The sequence below is a fragment of the Bos javanicus genome, chromosome 20, assembly GCF_032452875.1.
Source record: "Bos javanicus breed banteng chromosome 20, ARS-OSU_banteng_1.0, whole genome shotgun sequence".
In the NCBI taxonomy this organism is placed as follows: Eukaryota; Metazoa; Chordata; class Mammalia; order Artiodactyla; family Bovidae; genus Bos; species Bos javanicus.
In genome coordinates, this window is record NC_083887.1 from 55,534,843 (window position 1) to 55,541,727 (window position 6,885).

Genomic DNA, 6,885 nt, shown 5'->3' on the forward strand with positions numbered 1-6,885 from the left:
GTGGGTTTTTAAAAAATATAAATCACATGCCATTCCTTGCTTAAAACCATTTACTGGCTCCTGTCACCTTATTCTTTCAAGGCCTTTTATGATCTGGGCTCTGTCTACTTACCTAACCTTATCACACAGCACACCCCTAGCTCATTCAGTCCCGTCCATGCAGCCTTCCTTCTAGCTTTCTGTTATTAAATCCACCAACCCTTTTCTAATCTTGGGGCTTTTGTACTTATTTCTTCCTTCACCTGACATGTTCAACCCTCTTCTAAACAGGCCAGTCTGAGCAATCATTCAGAATTCATCTCAGAGATGCCTCGCTGGACCACCCAAACAGGGCTAGAGATTCACCATCCCAACAGGCAATTCTAATGCTCTGCATTCCTTATCAGCATCTGACACATTTTCTGTTTATTTATCTGTTTATTGTCTGACTACACCTACTAGGATGTTAGCTCCACGAAAAATGGGATCTTGTCTGTCTCATCCATCACTCCTTCCCCAGAGTCCAAAACAGGATCTGACCCATTTGGCCAACTGCTAAATATTTGAAGACAGAGTGGTTGAAGAAAACTGTCGCATGGAAGGCGAAAGACCAGCGGCTCCCTGAAGGCTGAATTAATTTACCAGAGAACAGCAGAGAATCACAACTGCTCTCAGCTAATTCTGTGCTATAGCATCCTACTGGCAAGAAGGACTCACGTTGGGAGTGAAACTATTTCAAGGATTTGCCCCATGAAAAGAGCTGTTTATTAGAGCATCAGCAAATATAAACAACTCCTTATAAAACCAAATAGGAGGGCCAGGACTAAACAAGGTTCTGGCAAGTTTCCTTGCTCAGTACAGGGCTTTTGCTGTCGTTCCCATGAAAACCATTCATTTTGCAAGGCAGTCAGCCTCCTGTCTCCTTGGGCACTAATTGCTCTGCTTGGTTAGGCAATTTAGGAAAATGCACCACTCTCGGCATGGCTAAAGGAAGGGAGAGAGGGGATCTGGCTTTTCAAAAGTACAATGTGTTCTGATAAAAAGAAAACACAGCCAATCATTCCAAGGGAGGATAATGCGTCTAAATGGATAGGAACGCCCCATCTGCGACCAGGAAGGGGCTTCAGCCCTCTAGCCTCTGTCTTCACTAGGAAGCCTAGAATCCCACAGCTCCAGTGGGAAATGGAGAATTTGGGCATTTCTTCAATCTGGCATTGGAAATGGTTTTTTCCCAAACAGACAGACTCTGTCTGCCATCCACAGGGTCTGCTCACTGTTCACAGAGACACAACTTTGTGCATGTTGGAATTTAAAAGTGCGGTTTCCAACAGACTCATGGATTTAGAGAACAAACTTACGGTTACCAAAGGGGAGATGGGGAGGGGTGTAAATTAGGCGGTTGGGATGAACATATACACAATGTTCTCTATATAAAATAGATAATCAAGGACCTAAGGTACAGCACAGGGAACGCTACACAATACTCTGTAATAAGCTACATGGGGAAAGAATCTGAAAAAGAATAGGTGTATGTATATGTCTGGGCTTCCCAGTTGGCACAGTGTGTAAGAATCTGCCTGCCAATGCAGGAGACACAAAGGATGAAGTTTCAATCCCTGGGTCAGCAAGATCCCCTGGAGTCAGAAATGGCAACCCACTCTAGCATTCTTGCCTGGAAAATTCCATGAACAGAGGAGCCTGGTGGGCCACAGTCCATGGGGTCACAAAGAGTCAAACACGACTGAGCGACTGAGCACACACATGTATAACTAAAATCACAGCTCTGTACACCTGAAACTACTAACACAGCACTGTAAATCAAATCCACTCCGAGGTAAAAAAGTTTTTTTAAAGTGTGGTTTCCATACAAATATGGCCAGCAGCTAATGCCAACAGTTAAGGCTGCATATTTCATTTCTGCCATGAATTAATATCTCACAAGGGACATTTCAAATTTCTAAAGGGAAATCCATGTACAGTGTATAGTTAAATACTTCAAAATGGCTATAGCTTTTATCCAGGAATTCCACAACCAGAAATTCATCCTGAAGGGAAATACTAAGGAATGCAGACAAGGATTTATTCTCAAGAATGTTCAAAACCCTGAACATTATAAATAACTGAAATGTCCATCAATAGGGAAACAGTAAAGAAAAATTACTGAGTGTGCCTATGAAGGAATGTTATATAGGCATTAAAAATTATATTTATGGGGAACTTTTAAAAGCACACTTATGCTGTAAAGAATTCCACCATCCTTCCAAGAGGTTTGCAGAAACACCAGTTAATCCCAAAGAATTTCTGGATTTCCTCATATCCTTCCCTTTTGTTTCTTCTTTTTTGAAATCAGAGATGTTGACATGCCTGGTGTTAAAATGGGAGAAGATGGGTAGAGAGGAGGGTAGTCCTCGTGTAAATCCATCTCCACACACGAAAACAAACTCTCCTGTCCTTGAAAGAGAGGAAGTATGGCTGAATCAGGGTTCTGAGTGTTTCTTCCTGCCATCTGCTGATTCTACACTTTCAACCTCTTTCTTAAGCAGCTGCTAGACAGCTGTTCTAGCCTCCTGAGATAGGTAGAGAGAGAAGGAATGAAAAAAGAATAAAAACTACAGAGACTTCCACATCATCCAGACTCTAAGTACATGCCTGTGCAAGCTAAGTCACTTCAATGGTGTCTGACTCTTTGCAGCCCTAGGGACTGTAGTCTGCCAGGTTTCTCTGCCCATGGGATTCTCCGGGCAAGAATACTGGAGTGGATTGCCATTGCCTCTTCCAGGGGATCTTCCCCACTCAGGGATCGAACCCAAGTCTCTTACATCTCCTTACATCTCCTGCATTGGCAGGCAGGTTCTTTACCACTAGTACCATCTGGGAAGCCCAGACTCTAAATATAGAGTTGTAATAATTTCACAATTTGTATGGAAATACAAAAAACCTCGAATAGCCAAAGCAATCTTGAGAAAGAAGAATGGAACTGGAGGAATCAACCCATCTGACTTCAGGCTCTACTACAAAGCCGCAGTCATCAAGACAGTATGGTACTGGCACAAAGACAGAAATATACATCAATGGAACAAAATAGAAAGCCCAAAGATAAATCCACGCACCTATGGATACCTTATCTTTGACAAAGGAGGCAAAAATATATACAATGGATTAAAGACAATCTCTTTAACAAGTGGTCCTGGGAAAACTGGTCAACCACTTGTAAAAGAATGAAACTAGACCACTTTCTAACACCATACACAAAAATAAACTCAAGATGGATTAAAGATCTAAACGTAAGAGGAAAACATAGGTAAAACACTCTCCGACATACATCACAGCAGGATCCTCTATAACCCACCTCCCAGAATATTGGAAATAAAAGCAAAAATAAACAAATGGGACCTAATTAAACTTAAAAGCTTCTGCACATCAAAGGAAACTATGAGCAAGGTGAAAAGACAGCCTTCAGAATGGGAGAAAATAATAGCAAATGAAGCAACTGACAAACAACTAATCTCAAAAATATACAAGCAACTCCTACAGCTCAATTCCAGAAAAATAAATGACCCAATCAAAAAATGGGCCAAAGAACTAAGTAGACATTTCTCCAAAGAAGACATACAGATGGCTAAGAAACACATGAAAAGATGCTCAACATCACTCATTATCAGAGAAATGCAAATTAAAACCACTATGAGGTACCATTTCACGCTAGTCAGAATGGCTGCGATCCAAAAGTCTATAAGCAATAAGTGCTGGAGAGGGTGTGGAGAAAAGGGAACCCTCTTACACTGTTGGTGGGAATGCAAACTAGTACAGCCACTATGGAGAACAGTGTGGAGATTCCTTAAAAAACTGGAAATAAAACTGCCTTATGACCCAGCAATCCCACTGCTGGGCATACACACTGAGGAAACCAGAATTGAAAGAGACATGTGTACCCCACTGTTCATCACAGCACTGTTTATAATAGCCAGGACGTGGAAGCAACCTAGATGTCCATCAGAAGATGAATGGATAAGAAAGCTGTGGTACATATACACAATGGAGTATTACTCAGCCGTTAAAAAGAATACATTTGAATCAGTTCTAATGAGGTGGATGAAACTGGAGCCTATTATACAGAGTGAAGTAAGCCAGAAAGAAAAACACCAATACAGTATACCAATGCATATATATGGAATTTAGAAAGATGGTAACAATAACCCTGTATACAAGACAGCAAAAGAGACACTGATGTATAGAACAGTCTTTTGGACTCTGTGGGAGAGGGAGAGGGAGAGGGTGGGATGATTTGGGAGAATGGCATTGAAACATGTATAATATCATATATGAAACGAGTTGCCAGTCCAGGTTCGATGCACGATACTGGATGCTTGGGGCTAGTACACTGGGACGACCCAGAGGGATGGTATGGGGAGGGAGGAGGAAGGAGGGTTCAGGATGGGGAACACATGTATACCTGTGGTGGATTCATGTTGATATATGGCAAAACCAATACAATATTGTAAAGTTAAAAAATAAAATAAAATATAAAAAAATAAATAAATATAGAGTTGTGCTATTTAACATTATGGAAACAAACATGTTAATATCCTCAGATAGAGGCTCACCTGGCTGGGTAAATGCTCACAGCAGTCTGCTTGGTAGTTGACACTCTAGGGCCTACGGGTTCATCAGTTGAAGTGTATTTAAATTACCAGCTTATGAAGAGGAGGTTGGGGAAAGGGTGTCGGGTAGGAGCCACATGGATGAAGGATAGGGGGTTGCCAGGAAGATAAAGGATTTTGAGACAGAACTAAACTATCTCATCAGTCTCCCAAAAACTCACCAGAAAAACCTGCTGTACTAGCAAAGCTAAATTTACCAGACTTCCTGTAATAAAGGAGAACAATCCTTGACAGAGCTTAGCAGTGTCTCAAAATGGGGAAACAGGCATATGGAGTTTCGAGGCCTGGGTGATGTTAAGATGGATCTTGCAACGTGGGGAAATGGTTGAGACTGGCCAGAATTTATAACATAATGTCCTTGGTTGATGGAACAATGAAGTGAGTGTTTTGAAGAGACCCCTGGAGAGCAAGCTACCTCAGGGTTCACAGTCTTGTTTCCCAGGAACCAGTATTCTCTGGAGAATGTAACTAAGATTTCTGTTCCTGGGTTTTGTTTGGTTTGTTTCCTTTTGGTTAGATTACTGTTGGTGTTCCATGCAGGCAGGAAAGTATACCTGACGCCAGTTACACAGAGCCAGGCAAATATGTGTGGGCCCAGTACTGTTTAACAGAGACAGGAAATGATATTGGTTTCAGTCCTTACAGGAGGTAAATGTAATTACTGGCTATGTAATTGACACCCTCTCCTGCTATCTCCTCAGAAATCTTTAGTGAAGTCTACATTGATTATAAGGCTTTTCAAAATGTTTCCATTGGTAGCTACAAGGAAACACGGTTCTCTGTTTCCAAGTTGGTACAGTTATCAGAGACTACCTTTTGAACCCTAGCTTTTGTGAGGAGGGAATGGCACCCCATTACAGTACTCTCGCCTGGAAAATCCCATGGATGGAGGGCCTGGTGGGCTGTAGTCCATGGGGTCAATAAGAGTCGGACACGACTGAGCGACTTCACTTTCACTTTTCACTTTCATACATTGGAGAAGGAAATGGCAACCCACTCCAGTGTTCTTCCCTGGAGAATCCCAGGGACAGGGAAGCCTGGTGGGCTGCCGTCTAAGGGGTAGCACAGAGTCAGACATGACTCAAGCGACTTAGCAGCAGCAGCAGACTGTGTCTTCTAGCACCGTATCAATTCAGTTTCGTTCAGTCGCTCAGTCATGTCCAACTCTTTGCGACCCCATGGATTGCAGCACACCAGGCCTCTCATCACCAACACCCAGAGTTTACTCAAACTCATGTCCATTGAGTTGGTGATGACATCCAGCCATCTCATCTTCTGTCATCCCCTTCTCTGCCTGACTTCAATCTTCCCCAGCATCAGGGTCTTTTCCAATGAGTCAGTTCTTCACATCAGGTGGCCAAAGTATTGCCATTTCAGGTTCAGCATCAGTCCTTCCAATGAGTATTCAGGACTGATTTCCTTTAGGATGGATTGGTTGGTTCTCCTTTTAGGCCGAGGGACTCTCAAGAATCTTCTCCAACACCACAGTTGAAAAGCATCAGTTCTTTGGTGCTCAGCTTTCTTTATATATAGTCCAACTCTCACATCCATACATGACCACTGGAAAAACCATAGCTTTAACTAGATGGACTTTTATTGCCAAAGTAATGTCTCTGCTGTTTAATATGCTGTCTAGGTTGGTCATAATTTTTCTTCCAAGGAGTATACATCTTTTAATTTTATGACTGCAGTTACCATCTGCAGTGATTTTGGAGCCCCCAAAAATAAAGTCTGACACTGTTTACACTGTTTCCCCATTTACTTGCCATGAAGTGATGGGACCAGATACCATGATCTTAGTTTTCTGAATGTTGAGTTTTAAGCCAACTTTTTCACTCTCCTCTTTCAAACTTTCATCACGAAGCTCTTTAGTTCTTCTTTGCTTTCTGCCTTAAGGGTGGTGTCATCTGCATATCTGAGATTATTGATATTTCTCCTGGCAATCTTGATTCCAGCTTGTGCTTCTTCCAGCCCAGCGTTTCTTGTGATGTACTCTGCATATAAGTTAAATAAGCAGGGTGACAATATACAGCCTTGACATACTCCTTTTCCTATTTGGAACCAGTCTGTTGTTCCATGTCCAGTTCTAACAGTTGCTTCCTGACCTGCATATATGTTTCTCAAGAGGCAGGTCAGGTGGTCTGGTATTTCCATCTCTTTCAGAATTTTCCACAGTTTCTTGTGATCCACACAGTCAAAGGCTTTGGCATAGTCAATAAAGCAGAAATAGACATTTTTCTGGAAC